Here is a 23,685-nt window from a genome sequence, read left to right as displayed (position 1 = left end):
TGGGGATGGGCCTGGCATCTGCCTGGGGGATGGCCAGACGGAGGCCCCTGGAGTACCGGCAGAAAGTGGACGCAGCGACGCGCTGTTCTGGCACATGCTCCCATACCTGACCTGACCTGTAATATGACAGGTAAAGTAAACACCTGTGTGTAAAACGACGGATAAAGTAAATGCCTGTGTGTAATATGATGGATAAAACACCTGTGTGTCATATGACTGATAAAGTAAACACCTGTGTGGAAAGCGACGGATAAAATTAAACACCTGTGTGTAAATATGACGGATAAAGTAAACACCTGTGTGTATTACAATTGAATGACACGATAAAAAAATAAAATAATTATTATCATTATTATTACTAGTGCGGGCCCGTATGTGCGTGCCAGTATGTGCAGTTCGTTCCATCGCTCTCGTAAACGATGACTGGATTGGGGAATTGTTTCAATTCGATCGGACCAACCGTATCATAAATGGCCACAACTTGGGAAACACCTGGCAAACGTTCTCAGGTCCCCAACGTCAATTGTGACGTCATATCAAACGAAGAAGAATTGTGCCGCCCGCTCTCTCTCGCCACCCTCTCTCCCCCCTAGTCTCGCCCCTCCTCTCTCGCCCCTCTCTCTCGCCCCCACTCTCACCCCCTCTCCTGTCCCCCTCTCTCACCCCTCCTCTCTCCCCCTCTCTTGAATTGTGACGCCCCCCTCTCTCTCACCTATCTATAATTATAGAATTTACAATTTATAGAATTTATAGAAAACGTCACAATTAATGTTTATTTATTTATTCTTTGTTTTCCAAGTGTTTCCCAAGGTTTGAAAGCTGTTCTTCCCCAAGGTTTGAATTAATTGTTCAAATGTTAATTAATCTCAAGGTTTGAATTTTCTTGACGATTATTTTTTGTATGTTACTATTATTTTGTAACGAGAGGGGGCGGGGGGGGGGCGGATGTGCCTTTTCAAGGTTTGATATTAATCGGACAAGCGGTTCCCAAGTTGCGGCCATTTTATTGCTTTTTTCAGTGTTGGAAAGGTAGACATTTGGTAAACATTTGTGAATACATTTACAGAGGAACAAGAGAGGAGGAGCGAGAGAGGAGGGGAGAGAGGAGAGAGGAGGGGAGAGAGAGGAGAAAGGGGGGGAGAGTGGGGCATCACAATTCAAGAGAGGAGGGAGAGGAGGTGGCGAGAGAGGGGGACGGGAGAGGGGTTGTGAGAGGGGGGTGAGAGAGAGGGGGAGAGGGGCGGATGTGCCTTCTTTTCAAGGTTTGATATGAATCGGACAAGCGCTTCCCAAGTTACAGCCATTTTATTGCTTTTTTCAGTGTTGGAAAGGTAGACATTTGGTCGACATTTGTGAATACATTTACAGAGGGGCGAGAGAGGAGGAGCGAGAGAGGAGAGGCGAGAGAGGAGGGGGAGAGAGGGGGAGAAAGGGGGAGAGAGGGGAGAGAGAGGAGGGGAGAGTTATATAGATTATCTATCTATAATTATAGATAGGCGAGAGAGAGAGGGACGTCACAATTCAAGAGAGGGGGAGAGAGGTGGGGCGAGAGAGGGGGCGAGAGAGGAGGGTGAGAGGGAGGTGAGAGAGAGGGGGGCTTCACGATTCAAGAGAGGGGAGAGGAGGGGGAGTGAGGGAGGAGAGAGGGGGCACGAGAGGGGGGAGAGAGAGGGGTGAGAGAGAGGGGCGTCACAATTCAAGAGAGGAAGAGACAGGAGCAGGCGAGTGAGAGAGAGAGAGAGGGGCGAGAGAGGAGGGGCGAGACGAGGGGGGAGAGAGGGGGTGCGAGAGAGAGGGGGCGGCACAATTCTTCTTCTTCGTTTGATATGACGTCACAATTGACGCCGGGGAGCTGAGTATGTCTCCCAGGTGTTTCCCAAGTTATGGCCATTTATGATACGGTTGGTCCGATCTTATTGAAACAATGCCCCAATCCAGTCGTCATTTTCAAGAGCGAAGGAACGAAGCTGCACATACTGGCACGCACCTATGGGCCCGCACCTTTGGGCCCGCACCTACGGGCCCCACCTTCGGGCCCGCACGAGTTATTATTAATTTGGGAAAAAATGGCATGATAAGGTGGAACGACACTTCCGCTGCGATATATACACCTTTCCAACACTGAAAAAAGCAATAAAATGGCCGTAACTTGGGAACCGCTCGTCCGATTGATATCAAACCTTGAAAAGGCACATCCGCCGGTCCCCGGCAATATTCCTGGCAAGTTTCAATCAGATCGGACCGGCGGTCGTCGAGAAACGGCGGTCGCAGAGAGACAGACACACACACACACACACACACACACGCACACACACACACACACGCACACACACACACACACACACACACACACACACACACACACACACACACACACACACACACACACACAGATTGCTGGAATTATAGATAGATGATTATTATTCGTGGTAAAGTACTGGACGAGTTACTGTTGGAGTAAATACACTGTGCTTGTAATTTGATCGGATTTGTGTGAATAAAATGTGTAAAACGTGTGTGAGTCACATTGTTGTGACGTCACAGAGGGACAACGATCGTCCGTTATTTCATTGTGTGCTCCGAGGGTTTTCCCCTCACAGTTCGAGCCCACGATGGAGTTCACACGTTTCTTCATGACCTCCTTGCTCGTTATCAATTTAATAATATTTTATCTTCAACTGTTCTCTCAACCGGTGAGTTTTAATCGAGGAATTTGTTGTTTCATCTTTACTGTGTCGTTTGAACATCGAGTTTGGGAGGAAGTTTGTCAGGTGGACAGGGTACCGGCACACAAGGGCCTACTCTGTGTGTTCGTGGAAATGAAAACTCCCGACCTGGTGCTGCTTTCCATTTCGAATCAAACCCGCTTTTGGAAGAGGACGTAAAGCCGGCCATCCCGTCGGTACTTAACTTGTTCGTGTTCAACATCCTGGTCTCTATCTTTCGAAAAGAGTTGGTCATTGTGTGCCGGTACCTTGGGTCTGAAATTCCCTCCGTGATTGCAGTGACGTCACTATTTCCTTGCTTGTCCCTTCAGGCAAACTCCGGATATGAAGGAAAACGTTCGAAATGTCCCGAATCCCCACTTTGTCTAACACTGTGTATTTTCTGTCCTGTTGTCTGTCACACGGAAACAAGGATATTATGATTACCTTTGGGAAAGGTTCTTTCAACTCCTCCCGAACTCTCTCCGTCCTTCTCAGGTATGACGTCATTCCCCATAAACACAGTTGCTGTGAATCCCAAGATGAGTCGATTCATGGAATGTTTGAAGGTTTTTAAGGGTGGACGACCTGAAGGATCCACGTGAACCTGTTCACGTGGGAGTTTGATTCACGTGACCACGTGGACATCACGTGCACATCGAACACCTTTAACCTCGAGCTACCTGGAAGTGATTTTTGTGAACAACCAGGATCGCTCGGTGATTGTTCACGTTCTGCCGTTTGAATATTCTCGTGTGTGTTTCATTGTCAACCGACTATAAACCACCTTCCTGGTGATTCACAAGCCAGTCATTGCTCGCTCGAGTACACCATCCTTTCGATGAAACCGAAAGCCGGTCGTCCAATCTACCTGTACTGACTTGTGAACGTTAAAAATGCACCGGTACCTTTCGAAAAGAGAAGGTAATTGTGTGCCAATATCTTTGGTCGGGTCTGAAACTACATGGAATGATCTACCTGGAAAGGTGGTTACATTTACTTGTATTGAGCCTTTGCCTTGAGCGGATTCCCGAAATCTTAATCAGATATTAGAATAATTATCAACTAAGATTGTTAAAATTAATTTAATTATTTTGCATTTTAACTTGTGGTTAAAACTTCCACTTTGGGATCGATGTTTGAAAACTTTCCAACACGTGACGTGTTGTTTGTGTTTTGTATCAGTACCGTGATGGTTCCTGGTTCTTGAACCTGCACGATGGTAAGTACCTCGGATTCTTCCTGTACGGATTCTTCCTGTTCTATCCACATATTATTTGTATGCAGCAATTTTATCAAGGAACAACAACCAAGAGATGGGAATCATTCTCTTTTGGGATTCCTTGGATAAATCACCCTTTCTCGAAGATCAAAGCTGATGCGGAGATACATCGGCCTGCTATCGCATGTTCCTTCATCATATAACTCGTAATCAGCATCCACAACGATCCTTGAAATGTTGTGGAGCGTCCAACGAGGCCCTTGTGTGAATGAGATGAAAAAGGACTCCACTGAAGGTTCCTGTCCACACAAACTTGAGGATTATATTTTTGTGCTCATTTTTATCCGCCGCCGCGTGGCGGAAGGGGGATATTGTTGCCACCCGGGTCGTCCGTCCGTCCGTCCGTCCGTCCAGCTGGGCGTCAACATTTATGGCGTCAACATTTATAGCTGTGAGTGCGATAACTCATAAACTGTTCGCCATATCGATTTGAAATTTGGGTCACACATGTTGCTCCTGAAAAGGAAGAACCCTATTGATTTTGGGTGTGGCCGGATCCAAGATGGCCGACGAGGGCGGCCATCTTGAAAAAAATGTTTCAATGGTGGGGGATTCCCCATCTCTGATAGGTATATTCTTCTGTGTTGTCTGTTGTACCACAACGGCCACAATAGTGCCACACGGGCCACAATTTTACCACACCGGCCACTACTGTGCCACACCGGCCGCTACTGTGCCACACCGGCCACTACTGTGGCCACACCGGCCACTACTGTACCACACCGGCCACGACTGTACCACACCGGCCATTATTGTGCCACACCGCCCACGATTTTACCACACCGGCCACTACTGTACCACACCGGCCACTATTGTGCCACACTAGCCACGATTGTACCACACCGGCTAATACTGTACCACAACGCCCATTACTGTGCCACACCAGTCACTATTGTGCCACACTGGCCACTATTGTGCCACACCGGCCACTATGTGCCACTCCGGCCACTACTGTACCACACCGACCACTATTGTTCCACACCGGCCACTATTGTGCCACACCGACCACTACTGTACCACAGCGGCCACTATTGTGCCACACCGGCCACTACTGTACCACACCGGCCACTATTGTGCCCACCGGCCACTATTGTGCCACACCGGCCACGATTGTTTCACACCGGCCACTATTGTGCCACACTAGCCACGATTGTACCACACCGGCTAATACTGTACCACAACGCCCATTACTGTGCCACACCGGTCACTATTGTGCCACACTGGTCACTATTGTGCCACACCGGCCACTATTGTGCCACTCCGGCCACTACTGTACCACACCGACCACTATTGTTCCACACCGGCCACTATTGTGCCACACCGGCCATTACTGTACCACAGCGGCCACTCTTGTGCCACACCGGCCACTACTGTACCACACTGGCCACTATTGTGCCCACCGGCCACTATTGTGCCACACCGGCCACGATTGTTTCACACCGGCCACTGTTGTGCCACACCGGCCACTATTGTTCCACACCAGCCACCATTGTGCCACACTGGCCACTACTGTACCACACCGGCCATGGCTGTGCCACACCGGCCACTATTGTGCCACACCAGCCACTATTGTGCCACAGCAGCCACTATTGTTCCACACCACTGACATGCCACCTATTGTAACGATTAGAGATGGTCCAAGCCTGATTTTCTCGAGTTTGAGCTGAGAAAATCTTTCAAACAAATAGAGCCCAAGCTCGTGTTCCTTCCCACGAAATCATTTCCCAAGAATTCCGAGAAAATTGTGGGAAATTTATTCAGGGATCCCTGCCTTTTCCCGGTTATTTTTTTTTTTTGGGGGGGGGGTGGTCGGGCTCGGGAAACTTGGGCTTGAACTCCCTGCATTGGCAAGTGTAGATGTGTTTGTGCTTGTTCAGTTTGCTCTGTGCACCTCCTTTCCCAACACGAAGGAAAGATTCCTCAACTCGTACTTTGTGGCCTTCAAATCCATCCAACAACCAAGCTGACACAATATGAAATGTGTACAATGGGAAAAACTTCATGCAAAGTTTGATGATGATTGGATGGAAAATGTGACCTATGTTCCAAAAAGGCCGTTTTCTGTCGTCGTGGGTTGCAGGGAATAAAATACCTCATTCATTCATCGGTTTATCTTGAACCAACCTTCAAATCACGTGTCCATCATCCTCCTTGTCACTTGTGAAATGTGTTGTGATGTTCTCCAACATTTCATCATTGTTCTCATATTTTATTACAAAACAACGAGGTGAGAATTTATAACAATTGATGGAATAAAATCAATGCTCGTGTTAGATACACCGACACACACACACACACACACACACACACACACACACACACACACACACACACACACACACACACACACTCACACACACACACACACACACACACACACACACACACACACACACACCTACTGATCCTATGAACAATTGAAAACATCATCTCTGCAGTGCCATGTCACAAATGAGGAACAAACATTATTTAATTTTCAATCACAGGTGTGATCTTCAATAGATTTCTGGTTTATCTTTATTTATTTACGAGCAAATACAACCCGTTTCGCTGACGGGTGATTGAGGGAGGGATGGGGGAGAGAAAGGAAAGTGGGGAGGCATGGAAGAGAGAGGAGGGAGGGGAGGGGGACAGTGGAAGAGAGGAGAGAGTGAAAGGGAGAGACAGGAGGGGGTGGTGGGGCGGGGGAGGCAGAGAGCACAGAGGGAAGGGAGAGGAGAGGAGAGGAGAGTACAGTACAGAGGGAGGGGAGAGGAGAGGAGAGGAGAGGAGAGGAGAGTACAGAGGGAGGGGAGAGGGAAAGCTAGGAAGGGGAGAAGAGCGAGGAAGTGGGGGGAGCGATGCCTGACCAATCGGTGCGAGACACTGTGGGAGGCAGTAGCGCACATAAACACACACACACACACACACACACACACACACACACACACACACACACACACACACACACACACACACACACACACACACACACACACACACACACACACACACACACACACACACACAAACACACACAAACACAGACACAGACATTTATTCGTTTGGATATGCAACCTGTGGCTGCTTGTCTGCATCATTCTTTTTCTGGAATTGCAGCAGTTCCACTGATGCAATGTCCCCTGCTTCCAAATAGCTGGTACTCATTTTGCTGACTTCAGAAGGATGACAGTCTGAGTCAACCCACCTGGTGTTAATTCAATGGTTGGACAGTAGCTTGAACTCAAGACCCGAAGATCTGAAGCAAGCCACCTTCATCGTCACACCAACACCAGGTTTCCTGGTTTATATGATGTTTGCCAATTGTTTCAGATTCTCAGGAAATCTTATGGGAACATTCAGTGTTGTCCCAAAAGGTAAAGCAATCCCAAATGTAGGCCTTTACCGTGCTCTGTTTTTTGTTCACAGCAATATTGAGGACAATCGATTGCCAACCTTGCAACAATGGGAACGTCATAAATATCAACATCATCAAGGCATGCATCATCTTCACGGCAATTTGTCTGATCTTCAACCATATCACTCAGGTATGATTTTGATGGTTACCTGCTCAAAAATTCACAATCAACTAGAAACGGTAATCTACCCAAACTGCCGTTCTGGACTCGGGTAGAACATTACACGGGATGGTGGAGTATCGTGCTGCATTGTTCACATCACATGTGGACTAAGACAAAGTCAGGTGAAGAGAGGCTCGTTGTGTTGAAGTGTTTTATGGATGATGTATTTGTGTTGCAGATTTTACTTGCCATATCAAGATGGCGTTCCAGAGATGCCCCACGAGACTGCAGTAAGTAAAAGCTCTTTTGTAACAGGAAACCCTCAAATACCGCGGGTTTGAATATCATGGGTTTTGACCAATTTGGGGCAACATCTTGTGTTCTGATTTAGTTATCGTGAGGTTTAATTTCCACCAATCTTGGTCTTTGAGCAGAGTTGTGACGGTCATCTCGCACTAGGAGCCTTTTGTTGTTTCTTATGCACCTTCAGTGAAGATGCTGAAGCATAAAACGATGGAGAAAAGAAGTGAATATTGTTAGCAATTTGTACTTTACACACATAATTCGACTTTACACATGTAATTTTAAATCAGCAGTGCTGTTGTGGTGCAAGGGGTAACTGAGACATGCAGCGTGGACATCACAGGACTGAACCGATCTCCATGTCAACACCACTTCAGTGTGATCTTCCGTGCAATCGTTATCAATTCCTTTGTTTTCGGTTGTTATTGATTTTTGATTTTTTACTATGGCTCCCAAGAAGAAAACTCTTGCTAATGGTGAACCAAATGCTAAAAAGGTCGAGCAAAGTGATGTCTTTGACTCAGAAAGTGAAGGATTTGGATAAGCTTGCTTGAGGTGAGATTGTGTTGAATTTACTTATTTGCTAGCATTAGGTATGCAGAACAATTTAAAAAAGAAACACTTCGATCGCTTAGAAAAGGAAACGATTGAAGACATTACAGAATGGAGGAAGAAAAGCAGAGGTTTTTGGGCTGGCAGGACGTGCTGGAGTTCCACACTCATCTCCAAGATGTCTCGCTGAGTTGGTCGTTTCGTTGTTGGTCGTTTAGTTGTTGGTCGTTGAAGACCTCATGGTGTCCTTTTCGAAGAGTATGCGAACGATTGCTGGCACCATGAACAAATTCCAAATTCCTGCCCTAACTGGTGCTGGGAAGGCAATGGCAAACCACCCTTCCTCAGGAAGCTCTGTCGGTGGCATCGATGCTCTGTGAAGATTATGGTCCATCAGAGAGAGAGAGAGAGAGAGAGAGAGAGAAAGAGAAAGGCCGCAAACCTACCCCCCTTATTACCATATGAAATTGCTTTAAACCATTGCGGTTTTAATTATAACAGTTTTAACGATTCCGGTTTTAACTATTGTGGTTTTAACTATCATGGTTTTAACCATCACGGTTTTTACTATCATGGTTTTAACAATCATGGTTTTAACAATCATGGTTTTAACTATCACGGTTTTAGCTACCACAGTTTCATCTATCGTGGTTTTAACTATCATGGTTTTAACTATCACGGTTTTAACTATCACGGTTTTAACTATCACGGTTTTAACTATCACGGTTTTAACTATCACGGTTTTAACTACCACGGTTTCATCTATTGTGGTTTTAACTATCACGGTTTCAACTATCGAGGTTTTAACCATCATGGTTTTAACTATCACGGTTTTAACTATCACGGTTTCAATGATCACGGTTTTAACTGTCATAGTTTTAACTATCGCGGTTTTAACTATCCTGGTTTTAACTATCACGGTTGCAACTATCGTGGTTTTCACCATCATGGATTTAACTGTCACGGTTTCAACTATCGCGGTTTTAACTATCACGGTTTCAACTCTCGTTGTTTTAAGAATCAAGTTTTTAACCATCACTGTTTTAACTATCACGGTTGAGCCATCATGGTTTTAACTGTCACGTTTTTCACCATCATGGTTTTAACTATCACGGTTTCAACTACCGCAGTTTTAATTATCACGGCATTTTTAAGGAACATAACCCCCACGATATTTCAGGGGTTACTGTATTTTATATTTGGTTCATAAATCGTAGCAATCTATGTGAAATTGCGCAAGTGTTTGTAAGTATGTATGTCTGCTCTTTTTTCGCCATTTTGCTCTGTCTGCCATTTTACTAAACCTTGGACCTCATAAAATTGGTTCTGCACTTACAATTATCAGCCACATGTTTTTTTTTTTTTGTTATTGCATGTTATGGCCTATTGTCTTAGGATCAGTTTGATGTATATCAAGGTATTGTAACATGAAAATTATATAAACTATAGCCGTTTTAGTAAATATTTCCAAATTCAGGGGTCAACGACCTTAATTGACCTATTTCTCAGAATGCAACCATTTCCCAGACTGGCATCATTGGTTTTCATGTACAGGGGTAGTAGGTGGTCAATAATAACCACATTATAAAATGTGGTACTGCTGGTGTGGGTATCTCACTAAATAAGCCTCTTTTCTCGCCCCTGCTGCTCCACTATCAGCAGCTTGGCTAACGGAGCCACACGCTGAGACGGGACGCAAGCGACTAGGTTCAGAGGGAATCTTGAACCAACGGAAAACACAAGGTTAACGAGCCAGGAGAATGGCTAAGTGGGAAATAGATAAGTGTGATGAATGTTTGTAGAGTTACCTCTTTGGACGTATTTGTGAATACAATGTGGTTGGAAAGGTTGAGTTTTGTGTTAGACGCAAGTTGAGTGTTCCAACCTGGAACTTGTATGTGTGGAACAACTTGTATGTTTGTATAGAGATTATGACTGCACGTGCTGCTAATTAATTCATAGTGCTGGGCGAATGTCATTGAGAGTGTTTTTACGAACTGTGTCTGTGTCTGTCTGTGTATGTGTGTCTGTGTGAACTTGATAGGGAATTAAATAATTAAAACCACTTCAGCAGACAGTTTGGAGATTACGTGTGAGAATTCCCTACAGTACTCGTGCTGTGATTATGCTGTGGGAGTCAAATGGATCAAGGCTCGGATTTTCTCACTGTTCGATAAATTTTGTATGCTGTTTTGGCTTTGAACACTGTGCGTTGCATACGTGATAAATGGATGGTCTCCTCGGAGCATCATTTGAATACCTGTTATAATGATAATGATAATAAAAATGATGATGTATGTATGATTGTCTTCGGGCAACTAGGACGGACATAGGATTTATATGCACAGCCGTGTTGCCCAGCTCAGTCTGGAGCACACATAGGTGTAGGGAGAAGAAATAGAGGAAGAAGAAGCCCACACCTCGAATAGATTTGGGCTCGTGGTCCCGTCGAAGGACAGCGTATCATGAGGGTCTACGAGATAAATGATAACACCTTACAAGGTTTTGGAATGTCCTTTACAGGGTTCTGTAAAAATTCCGATGAAAACTGAACATCTTAACATGTTGTAAAAATATTTGTCACGTGATTTCGATCGCCAAAACCGACGAAGTGCTGCGATGCATAATACTCGTACGTGTGCGTGATGACGTAATCGCGCATCGGCCCAGCGCGCTTTGTCAAGCTTGAAAGCGCAATTAACACAGCCTGCTGTGAACGTGCCTGCTTGGCGAGCGATGTACGAGAATTGCTCGAGGCGGCTGATCTTGGAAATAGTGGACAAACTAGATTTGGAAGAAAAATAGCTTTTGTTGTAAAATTAATTAATAAGGACATTAACTTTGCTGTTTCAAGGGATCGCTCGGTTTTTGTCTTTTGGGAGCGAGTGCACGCGCTCTCAGGGCATAAAGCGACGATCCTTTGACACAACAAGGCTGTAAAATATGTTGATTTATGATTCAATGTGAATAAGCTTAAAATGATTTTTAAAACCACTCGCGATGGTGAGAGATTGTCTGTGTGTAACGTCTGTGGGCTGTGGAGATGGTGCATGCGTGGCTGAGCCGGGCATGGAAACTGCATCCTTGCTCCACAGATTTGTGGGCGTGGTGTGTGAGTGGAAGGATGCAGAATAAGGAGGGTTTTGTGAAGGTGTTAAATGTGGAATGGTCTTGCTTCGTTCGCCATGCTGGTTGGCGAACTGAAGGGGATGAGATGATTAATCCTCTTCCTGCCGCGATCGAGCTTTCTGTGCGGAAGTGGACAGAGAAGCATGTCTGTTGTCTTTATATGAGCCTCGATCTGTCTGGATAAATTCATGACATTAAAATTGAAAATATAAAATACGAATTGCATGCATAATATTGTTACGGCTGTGGAAATTCGCAAACCACCATTCAGGGCCCGTAGGTGAGATAACTCTAAATACATGTGTAGTTAGCCCCAAACCCGTTGTTAGAGGGAATTCATGTGATTCATTCGGGCTGCGACGCTTTGAGATAGCCGTTTTTCTGTTCCATCTTTATTTAGAACCGCCATAACCATCAAACCACCACCAAAAACCCTCCACCACCCTCACCTCTCTCCCTCTACGGCCATTCCCGCACCACATGTGAACACTGAGCGTCGGGCTGTCTTGGGCTCGTTCAAAATAAGCACCGAGCCGCGAGTGCAAATAGCGGCCTTTCTGAGGGAGAATTTGGATCAAGAATGCTACACGCCCACTTCTGATCCGTCCAATCAGCAAGCGTGGAGCGGCTTGGCCCCGCCTCCAGGCGTGTCCGTGTGAAATCGAAATATGCAAATTCTAGGATCAGGGGAGGTTCACACCCACTTTTCCTCCGTCCAATGAGCGAGCATGGCTCCGCCTCTGAGCTCATTCTGATCCGGAAATTTACATATTGGTTCTCCTGCCGGCTGATAAAACGCCGAGCGCAAGGCGAATCATGGCAGAGAGAAAGTCAGTTTTGGTAAGAGAGTCATCGGGCAGAGTGTGGCAGTGGAAGAGTGTGGCAGAGAGTGGAGTCGGGTGGCGAAGGCATCGAGTTGGGTTCTGCAGTCGGCTGAGGGAGTTGGGGGAAGAGGCCAAGGAGCTCGGGTCCGAGGTGAGAAGGACGGCGGTCGGCGACGAGGTCGCGGTGGGAGATCACTCGTTGCGGGACCTAAGCCAGCCAACCATTCTCCCTCCCCCAAAGCATCAACAATTCCCCCTTTTCCCCTGCGCCGAGATAGTGCAACAAAGGGGGCCCCGTTCCCACCCCACTCCAAACGTCGTGCCAACGAAACCCGCGAAGGAGCACAGAGTCTCCTCGCCTGCGGCGAGGTACGATCGCCCGGTCGTCCATCCGCGCAGGTACTTAGGTAGATCGAATTTGGCGAGCAACCCTATCCTGCGCGGGTGGGCAATTGGCACCGTCGTGGTGGGGTTAAACCCCCACCCGTGACTAGCTCCTGGCGTTGTTCCGAGAGGGTCACGACAGAATTGTCCGTCCGGTGGGCGAGGCGGCCGCCATTCGAGTCGAGCGGCCGATCGCACACCGGCGGGCGTGAATTCGCAACAATATATATAGATCGCTGCTCATGTTATTATGATGTGTTGTGGTCGTGTGACAGCTTAGCTGCCGGGGTAGTTATCATTTATTGAGGCGCGACTGTGTCGATGATGCAGTGTCTCTCTACTGGTGCACACACTGGAACTGGTACTCATTTCGCCGACCTCGGGAGGGATGACAGGCTGAGTCAGCCCCCTGGTGTATTATTTCAGCAGCCAAAGGGGCTTGAACTCAGGACCGGGGCAGCTCGAGCCGTCACCCCAACCACTGAGCCAACACCAGGCTACGAGTTGCGTTTACCTTCTCGCAAGTAAAATTACCTTTGAGTTGAAAATTCCACGAAATAATCATTGTTGTTACAGTCAAAATTAAAACACAGATTAATTTTTCGTAAAGCTTTTTATGTTGTTAAAATATTTGCACTGTTCCGAAAATATACCACACAACTGATAAATGCTCGTTTCTTCCTTTGTAAAAATTATAATCGCTGCGAGAGGAGATTGTAAGCAGCTGCTAACAACACCTCATGGCCGTCATAAATTGCACAATGGAAAAATTAATCGCTGCGAGAGAACATTGTGAACAGCCGCTAACAACACCTCATGGCCGTCTTAAAGAGCACAATGGAAAAATTAATTGCTGCGCGAGAAGTTTGTGAACAGCCGCTAACAACACCACATGGCCGTCATAAACTGCACAACGGTAAAATTACACCCAAGAGAAAGAAAAGAGGCCCGTCAACCAGCAGAGAGCCAAGAGGGGCCTCATAGAGACAGACTCTGGGCTTGCTCTGCTGGGTGTAATTGAACATAGTGAGGGGACATGTGTTGAATGGAACCTTGAGAATATTGTGAGATGATAGCTTGTGGGCTAGTCCGAATGTTCAAAGGTGATGTATGTAATAGGGAAATACATTATTTTTATTTTGGGAATGGCTGGCAAGGGGGGGGGGGGGCATGGGTGCCTGATCTGTGTGCGAATCTAGCAGCCATGAGCACTTGCCATTCAGGTCCCCATAGCTCAGTTATTTTATTAAGTACAGGTGGATGGATATCTCCCTTTGTCCTATGTCTAATGAGAATTAAGTGTACGTGTGCTGTGAGTTGTTTTGTAGTTGGTTTCTTGTATTCACCAACGACAACATCCTCCCTGGCTTCCTTATACCAACGGGCTTTCTGACGCGCATACGTGCCGAGCGCCTGTGGGGGGAGTTCCATTGGCAACCGACGCAACCCTCCTACCTGGTGCTTGCAGCAGCATCGAGTTGCAGGTTCGAGTACCACCGAGCCAAATCATCAAGGGCGCATGAGGCGGGAAGGTCCAAGGAAGCATCTCACCTCCAGCTCACCTTCCCTCTGAATTGGGGGTATCAATAAAGACCTGACAGGGTCCATTTCTTTTTGGGGGTGTATGTGTCTGATGGGGGCCAGTCATTTAAGCAGCACCTGTATTGGTGCTTGTGTATAAATTCCCATTTCTTTTATATTTCTATGACTCTGCCCTTATGTGCTCCTCATGGGCTTCATGGTGGTGCCCAGGGAGCCACTGGGTTGTCTGGACCACCTGGAGAAGCTGGAGGCGGTGGCACTGGTGGTGGTTCAGGTCTTATCGGACCTCCAGGCCCAAGTGGTCATGATGGCATAATTGGACCGTGGTTCTCAAGGCCCCACAGGCAAACGTGGACCTGCAAGGGGATATGGGACACTGGTTTCATTTGAGCTTCTGGTATCATTGGGCTGATGGGCATGAGAGGAGACAGGGGTTCGGCTGGATTAAATGAACCAAATGGTGCAGTTGGCAAGCCAGGAAAAGCTTGACATGCAGGAGAACGTGGAATTCCAGGGAACTCCGGATCTCCTGGTAATGCCGGAGCACCTGGTGAACATGGAGCAGCCGGCCCTGATGGCAATGCTGGAGACAGGGGTCCGCAAGGGAAGTCTGTAACAATAGGACGCCGAGGTGCGATTGAGATAATTGGACCATCAGGATCATCTGGGTCAGTGGGTGAGCAAACCTTGTTCAGGTGAACAAGTGGTGGGTGCAGGTGAGCATATGCATCTGTGGTGAAGGTAATGGTGTGAACCCTTTTTATTGGTTCGGGCAGGCAGGATTCACAACATCTTTGTTTACATTGAGATCTGAATTTGTATTTATCGTCTGACGTCAGCGTCGGTTGGTATTTTAAAACGAGTTTTTCATATCATAGCAACCGCCGTACCCGTGAAGGCTCTACGTGCACTTTACTTCCTGCTCTGAAATTCATGAGATTTAATCGGACAATTTTATTTATTGTCACAATGGTAGACCGTGGGGCTGTTTACATCTGTTTAAAACAGAGGTTTGGACTGTATTTGAGCTCGGACCAGTAGTTTATGGGTTGCGAATTGTGTCTCAGGAAGATAGAGACCAGCTGAGTAGAGATTGGGAAAGTGCAAAAGGATTGCGGGATGTAGTGGAATGGTTGCTTTGCAACGACATCAATCTGGAAGGAGTGGAATTGACTTTGCACTGCACAGTCTACTACAATGAAACGGGACAGGATTTTGAAAACTCGGCCAAAGTGCATGGAGACTACACCACAAACGCTCTCTGATGACGACCAACTTCTGGATCGGAAAGGAAGGAGCGGCGGTGGAGGTGGACCTAGCCGCCAGAGAGCGCGAACTAATGAAGCATAAAACAGGACTTATGGGATCGAGATATATTGGGTGAGTTGTGGGGAGTAAGAGAAAAAGATGTTTGCTCGTGTGGCTCACAAAAAGTGGCCATACGAGAAAAAGGATGGGGTGTAGAAGGTGTGCTGCCTTTTTGGCTGTTGGTTGCATCATTGGTTGGAACATGGCTGTGCCGCTGATGCGGTGCCTCTAGTTACGGGCTGAGTCGACCCTCTGGGGTTGGTTCAGTAGTAAATGGGATTTTAATAGGGGACTCTAGGATCCCAAGCCACCACTCTAAGTGATAAGCCAAGATTAGATTATAATAGTGGTAAAGTGTCTGTAAAATATATGGGAAAGTACATGAAGATTAATTCTTGTACTGTGGTAACAAAATAGTGTGAAAATTTGGGCAAATTGTACAAGCTCTGGTGTTGAATTGTGAGAAATTTTGTTGTGAGAAATTTTGAATTGCAGGCAACTAGCATTACGATCGAAAGATGTTTGCCATTGAATCGAGCCTCCCTGCTGCCAATCGGTGACGAGGGAGGAGGCACGTGTGTGAACGAGTGCTGGTGAAGAACCGAAGGCCAGACTGCTCTTGCAGGAAGTAATTCCGCGATTTGGGATTCCAACACGATTGTCATCGGACCAAGGAGGGTCCTTCACGGCAAAAGTAATGATGAAAAGAGCCGAGGGCTTGGGCATTACAACAAGCAATGCCACAAGGGGGCTCTCACCCCATGAAATAATAACAGGACGCCCTATGCAGTTACCAGCCTCTGCTCCCCCGGATATGGAGGATTGGGACTGGTCTTGCATGACTGATGGAATGATGAATTATTGTAAGGCACTAATTATTGATTATTGATAAGAGTTATGAGATAAGAGATTATTGATAATTATTGATAAGAGTTATGAGTTACTTTTTGTTCATTGAACTCACTGGAAGTTTGTTGGCAGTGAGGTTGTTATATTATATTGTGTGGACGTTTTACGGATTTGTAAATGCAATGATTTGCACGAAACGTTTTGTAGAGTGCAGGAGACGATTAACCAGCTGGGAGCATGGTTGGTGATTTGCATTGAGATGCATGTGTTCCTGAGAGTAAAAAAAAAAAATGAAACTTGTGCGAGTCCAATATTCACTCCAATGAAACATGTTCTGTTGGGATTTTAACTCGTGCTGAGTTGAGCTGTGGGTCTGTTTGAAATGGCATGTTTTCCATTCTTGGCGCTGTATTTCCACGCGAAGGTCACAAACTACACTGTGTGAGACCCCCCTCCACTCGATCTGTGGGGGGTGGCCTCTCTTTACACAGAGTCTTTGTTCGAGCCTTTGCTTTTGGTGTGAAATTCGATTCATATGCAGATTCAAGAGGATGAGATAGAAATGTGATTGGTATTTGTCACGTGATCACACGCGAGTCTATGAGATGCAATGCTGTTTTGGTGTATGTGTTGAAGCCATGACAGAGTAATGCAAACTGTGGGTTTTGCCTGTCAGAGTTTTTTTTCCTTTTTCTTCCCACTGGATGTGGAGAGAACTTCCTGTTCCTCATTCCTTGGTGTTTGTGGTGCACCCTCTCGACTGAATCTGTTTAAAGTGAAGTCCATTTCGGAAAAAGTGTTGAAGTTTTATTTTACAACCATTGGGATTTTGAATAAATTGTGAAATAACAATTGTGAATGTGGATATACTGTATGTGATTTAAATGTAGAAACGTGATTTGGAATGATTTTAATGATTTGATGATGTTTAGCACGTGGGGCAATTCACAGATAATAGATGATTCCCTCGGATGGACGTTGAAATATTGTTTTATTCGTCTGCGAATGTTGAGGTTACCTGAACTTGTGCTGGGAAGGCAATGGCAAACAACCCAGTGTAACCCTTTGATCGATTCAGTCAAGGTAAATTCATGATTTAATTTGATAGATGCTGAAGATTTAATGTTTCATTTATGGATTTTAAAAGGAACTATTCTATTGTTTTGACCAAAAAGTTGTTTAAGAGAGTTTTGATGTTTATTTGTCTGAAGTTTAAGATGCTTTTCCAAGACTGGGATAAAGATTGTGGAGGGTGAAGCTGCATGTGTAGACAGAGTGTTTGAGCTGCAATTTAAACGATATTCGCCTGATAACAGATTTGACAAGTGATTTGACAATTTTTGAACAACTGTTTAAAATGACATTTGTTTTGATAAAAGAAAATGGATTCGTAATTGAGAAGGTCAGAGGAAGTGATAGATGGTTTGTGTATGTGAATTGGAAAAATGGCAACATGTTTGCTGTTTTGGTGAGAGAGAAGTGGACAGATGGAGAAATGTCAGAGATTTAAAATGTCGATGGAAATAGCAAATGAGATGGATGTTTTGAGTATACGTACAACTGGGATTTCTGAATATTTTAACATGTTGTTTTGGGAAATAACAAGGAAAGGGATTAAAATATTGATATGACATATAATGCAAATTAAATGCTTCCATAAGAATCTTTGTTAGTCTTGTAGAACTACATCATGTGCCCATGACGTTTATTGATTGGTGTTTAATTGATGCTTTGTTTGTTTCGGAGTGTTGAAAGCAGTCTTTGAAGCAATGTACGATTTCATCTAAATGAAGTTTGAAAAGAAATCCACACAAAGATTGGACGATGGGAGAACCCAGATTTGGGTGATTGAGCATTCAACACATGATTATGCCTCCCCTTCCTGAGGAGATAAGATGGAGCAATGTGGGAAAAGAAAGAAAAAACCCACTGAGGAGAAGGTTGAGCAAAGTCTTAACGTCGGCGTTGTGTGGTGCCTGAGTGGAGGAATGTTCTCAGCCACACTCTCGATTGCCGCTCTGCAAATACATCGTGAACTTGCTGTGGTTGCTTCAATGTACGACAGGCCTGGAATTCCACACTGCGCTCCTTCAACCCAGTGTCTGGCCCAAACTTGTACTTGCCCACATCTACCTTCTCCTCAGCTCAAGGAGTGCTTCGATTGTGTTTCCCGTTGGGTGCTGCTCTATCCACACCCTGACCTGTTTATCTTCTGACTTCAGGTAGCATGTTTCCAATGTGTGACACATGCTGATGAACAGGCCATAAATTAAATGGAAACTCACTCATTTTCTGATATGAGCACTCGCTGCCATTGTTGTTTGAACTTGAATAATGGAAATCTTTTCTCCTTCAGGAATGGGACATGGTAATCATGTGTAAGAAAAATTATTCAAATTTTCCTTAAAAAACAAACGGGGGAGTGTGGGGGAAAAATTTATATTAATGTATTTTAAATTGTAACAAATGGAGTTTCAGAAATGTAACTTTTATGCTGCAAGTTGATTTGGCTGTCATTTCTGGCCAAAAGACTTTTGCCCTAAATGATAAGAAATGTGTTGTTCTGGAGCAGAGTGACCGAGCTGATAAATGAACCTTTGCTTAGAAAATGTACGAAGTGGCTTTTTGTCTGAAGGACACGTCTACAGTCTGGGTGAATATTCCCCAACCTCTCTCTCACAAAAGTATAAAATGCTTTCAAATCTAAAAGTTTGGAGTACAAGCACGTGAGGAAGTATAGTTTCTCAGTGGCTTGTACTCCTTGGAACTGACCAAGTACCAAGTTAGAATAAAACTCTCTGATGTAATGTAGAAGTGAATTGAATCGGGTTGGTCTAACTGTTAACTAAAGTAAGAATAAATGAAATAGAACCAAATAATATTGCAATCAAATGGGGATTCTTAAGTTCATTGTACAAGGGTGAGAAGTGTATGGTGTATAATTAGGAAATAAATTGTTTCACAAGGAAGGACTTGTGTGGACATCAGTTTTATCAGTGTCGATAGGGTTTTTGTAGGATTTTATAATCAAATTGGACAAACGTTAAACTCTGTCTGAAGTCAAATAGGATTCCACAATCGGCCAGTTAGAATCCTTCAGGAGGACAACGATCACAACAAGGTGGGTTTTAAAAAATCCACATCAGTGGCAAAGGGGTACATGGAAATGAACCAGTAGCAACCCAGAAGCGACATAGGAGGGAAGCGGCTGAGAAAGAACGGCAGCGGGTGAATACGCAAGGTTGGCGAAAACGTATAACAAAGAACTAGATAAGGTAAAGATATTTTCAAAGGAACCTGGTGAGGCCGCACCACTAATTTCCAGAGAGCTGACAACCATCCAGCCACAGCAGCTCATAGAACTGTCCTGCGTCCAAGCCGAGGGAACTTACGATTTGGTAGAACGAAACGAGGAAATAAAATCGATTAGATGGTCTTATGCAATGACAAAACATGTTGGGGGAACGTCAGAAAATGCAGAAAAGACAGAAGTGGCTTGGCAGGACAAAACCCAACGGGGGCACTTTGCACAAGTAGGATTCATATGGGGTCAACACGCATCTTTAATTACCCGAGTTCCATGGGCCCCTAACAGAACCCTTTTGAAGTATAGTTGTGAAATCTTGGGAAAATACAGTAACCTCCTGGAGAAGAACACATTTCACTTCGAGGTGTTTTCTCCTATAAGGCTTGAAGCTCTCACTAGTGAGCGAGTGGAACGCAAGGAGGGTTACGCAGGGTGGAGATCTATATTTCATGACTGGGGAGACTGGTTACTGTGCATGGTAGGGTCAGCACTCCTAATCGTCGTGGGAATCATTTTTGGAGTATTTCTGATTAAGATTCTCATCACCATTTGTTTAAAGAAATGCTGTGAAGCCTCACCCCTCACCCAGGCCATCATAATAATTAACCGCAAACTCATGGAGGAAGATACCCAGGACCTCCATATGGGGCCACAACCAGACCCGATCCCCACCATATGAGGGACCAACAAGGTTCTCTGGCGGAGGGGTGCCCAGGGGAAACTCTTCCAGGTATTACTGGTTACTCAAAGAATTTTCAAGTGAACAGGTAAGCCAAACATGGACTCGCGCATCTCATTACAAACGAGGATACAGGAAGTTGTAAAGAGAAAGAAAGGAAATCTACAAGTAAAACGCTACTGGAGGTTTATGATAGATGTGGCAGTGTTTTTGATTAGCATGTGCATAATCGTGGAAAATGGGCAATAACAGATAGTGAAGGCATGTATGGGAAAATACTTATATGACACTAACGTGTAAGTATGCATCTCATGGGCCTCTTTTGTCTTCCAGCGCAAGATGAGAAAGGAGCTTACACCACGTTTTGAGTGCTCACAGTGCTGCTCACTCATTATTACATTTGCATGCTGTCGATGATATAGATGCAGTTAATGTTTTGTAGAATTACCTCAATAATATTGTTGTAATTAGTGTTTTGTAGAATTACCTAAATAATATTGTTGCAATTAGTATTTTGTAGAATTACCTAATTATTATTGTCGCAATTAGTGTTTTGTAGAAGTTCCGAAATAATACTGTTGCAATTAGTGTTTTGTAGAATTACCTTAATAATATTGTTGTAATTAGTGTTTTGTAGAATTACCTAAATAATATTGTTGTAATTAGTGTTTTGTAGAATTACCTAAATAATATTGTTGCAATTAGTATTTTGTAGAATTACCTAATTATTATTGTCGCAATTAGTGTTTTGTAGAAGTTCCGAAATAATACTGTTGCAATTAGTGTTTTGTAGAATTACCTTAATAATATTGTTGCAGTTAGTGTTTTGTGAAAATACCAACACAATACTCCGAATAAGGGAAATTTAATACAATTTGATGTGAGGCATGTGGCAGTGAGAAGGACATATGCTAACCTGGGCCACCAGTAGTCGGGGACTTCTCAACTGGAGGTTGTCATTGGCTGTTCATGGCATTTGCAAATATCGTCTGGGGGAGGGGGGGCGGAGCCTAGGGATGGTCAACTCAGCCGTCAAATGAAGGCCCACCTATTCGGTGAGCTTGGGAAATGGCGAAGTATGGTCAAATCTGACCAAGGAGGGACTGTGAGGAGTGCTATTTTATGGTCACATCTGATCCATAATTAATACACATATATTCGTTAGATGTAGGGATTCGAACCCATTTTATATACTCTGTAATGCATTTTAAAAACTCTCTATAGCTTCAGTAACACAGTTTCCACCAGTTAGCTCATTCTGGTCACCTCACACAGCCCATTCTTTAGAAACTAAAAGGGTTTTTGCTTTTACAGTGATAACAAGCCCAGATAATTGCCTAAGAGAAATTCCTGGGCCCAAAGATAAGCTGTTTGACTGTTTGACTGTGGGAGGGCAGGAAAACTCTTAGCTCATATTTTGAGTACACATTTGAAGCTCTTGTCACACCAACCAGGGTTAGAGTATAACCAGAGATAGATTGGAATTAAATATAGAATATATATAAGGGAGAGTTTTTAAATGTAAAATTCAGTGTGGTTTGGTCGCTCTCCACTGTGCTGGTTGAGCTGCTACACCACCTCCGCTGGCGTGTGGTCCTTCAATAAAACTGCATTTTGGTGAATCCTCTTTGACTGACTCTCTTCATGCCAGGCCGGAGAACGGAGTCTTCACAGTAATTACATCAAGCTGAGTATGCAGAAGGAAAGTATCAGATTTTTTTTCTCAAATCAATGTTTACTTTTGATTTTACCATATTGTATAATGATCATTCAAAATTCCATGATTCCAATGCCTTTTAGTATATCGAATACCACTTGGTGTGAAAGGCTGAAAAATGGGTTAATTTACTTTCCAAATGAATCATTCATAAAATTAATTTTATTGTTTGATATACATTTGATCAGCTCAACATTGTCCTTTTATTCTCAAATCCACGTTCATTATGCAAACTTTCCAAAGGCTTGTCTCATCAAATTAATTCCTGTTTTTTTTTTTTTTTTTTTTTTTTTTTTTTTTGTATACCTTGGTCGAGGCTCGTATGAGAGCTAACACAACTCACAGCAAGGAGGCATGAGACAAGAGGGGCGGGAGTGGAAGGGACAAAACAGTGGGGAACAGACACATTAGGTGAACTGTGGAAGGGAGAGGGATGGGGATGGGACGGGGAACATGGCGAAGAGAAGATGGACATTACAGGGACTTTCAGGAAGGAAAGCAGGAGAATTGAAGGAAGTGGGCTTGGGTGGATTATCGGGGGTAGAAAAGATCGAGGATTTGGATGGGGAAAGATAAGAGGTGGTGGTGAACAGCTGTTTTGAAAGCCTGGAGGGAAGAATGGGAAAGAATAGAGTGAGGAAGTTTATTCCAAAGGCGGGAAAAAAGAGGAATGAAAGAGTGAAGATGAGCAGTGATTCGTGATTTTGGTAGTTTTACCAGAAGGGGGTTGTTGGCGGACCTTGTGCGCCCTGTGGAAATGTGGTTGGGACAAATCGCAGAGAGAGCAGGGGGGCAAGGCTGGAGAGGAGTCGGTAGAAGACAGAAAGACCACCGACCAACCTGCGGTGATTGAGTGAGAGGCCCAAAGACTCAGCTTCATTGCGGGAGATGCCAATGATCTTAAAAGCCCTGGTTTCGACAGCGTGAAGCCGAGAAAGGTGGGAGGCAGGAGCACCAGCCCAGAGGGGAGAGCAGTACTCCATCAGGCTACGGACAAAAGCTTTGTAAGTAGTCAGGAGCTCAAGAGGGCCGAGGAAGGACTTTGCACGACGGAGGATTCCCAGTCGGCGACTGGCTTTTGAGGCAAGGTTGGAAATGTGACTTTCCCAGGAAAGGTCATGGCAGATAGTGAGACCCAGAAGCTTGAAAGAAAAGACTTCTTCCAGAGGATTGTTGAGAAAGTGGATGGGGGGTTTTGTAAACGGTCCTTTCGAAGAGACATAGTGAGAGTGTGAGATTTGTGTGGATTGAAAGACATGTTCCACGTGTTGGACCAGTTTGTGATTTTATCCAGATCTGCAGTGAGCGAAGAAGCTGCTGCTTGCCGGTCTGAGGGATGACAGATGGTACGGCAGAGGGTGGAGTCATCGGCAAAGAGAAATAGAGGATTTTCCAGAGAGTCCGAGAGATCATTGATGAAAACCAGAAAAACAACAGGGCCCAGAACGCTACCTTGAGGAACTCCAGCCTGCACAGGAAGAGGGGATGAAAGAACTCCATTTAGGGCCACACGTTGACTGCGACAGGAGAGGAAGTCTGCGAGCCATGAGTGGAGATGGCCTTGAATACCATGGGAAGAGAGTTTGGTGAGTAATGCAGGGTGC

General features: G+C 45.0%; 2 long non-coding RNA genes across 8 annotated transcripts in view; one reads left to right on the top strand and one right to left on the bottom strand.

Annotated features, from left to right (window-relative positions):
• LOC147025460 (uncharacterized) overlaps positions 1-3,281 on the bottom strand; it is an 88,492-nt gene extending 85,211 nt beyond the window's left edge. Inside the window, exon 1 of the long non-coding RNA XR_015059545.1 lies at positions 3,153-3,281. This is a non-coding gene — a long non-coding RNA (uncharacterized LOC147025460). The remainder of the gene's footprint in view (positions 1-3,152) is intronic.
• LOC147025459 (uncharacterized) overlaps positions 1-22,782 on the top strand; it is a 58,405-nt gene extending 35,623 nt beyond the window's left edge. The window contains exons 1-4 of one of the 7 annotated variants that reach the window (XR_015059544.1): positions 2,550-2,693; positions 7,396-7,514; positions 7,726-7,777; positions 10,002-19,350. This is a non-coding gene — a long non-coding RNA (uncharacterized LOC147025459). Of the gene's footprint in view, positions 1-2,549; positions 2,694-3,502; positions 3,630-6,759; positions 7,263-7,395; positions 7,515-7,725; positions 7,778-10,001; positions 19,351-20,697 lie in introns of those variants that run through there. The other 6 variants (XR_015059542.1, XR_015059541.1, XR_015059543.1 and 3 more) reach the window with 6 other exon arrangements.
• Positions 22,783-23,685: the final 903 nt, after the last annotated feature.

Source organism: Eptatretus burgeri, chromosome 6 (genome assembly GCF_056783735.1).
Source record: "Eptatretus burgeri isolate ZD-2024b chromosome 6, Ebu_testis_v1, whole genome shotgun sequence".
NCBI classification, from domain to species: domain Eukaryota; kingdom Metazoa; phylum Chordata; class Myxini; order Myxiniformes; family Myxinidae; genus Eptatretus; species Eptatretus burgeri.
The sequence above is the reverse complement of the archived record's forward strand: the minus strand, read 5'-3'. Positions and strand labels throughout refer to the sequence as shown.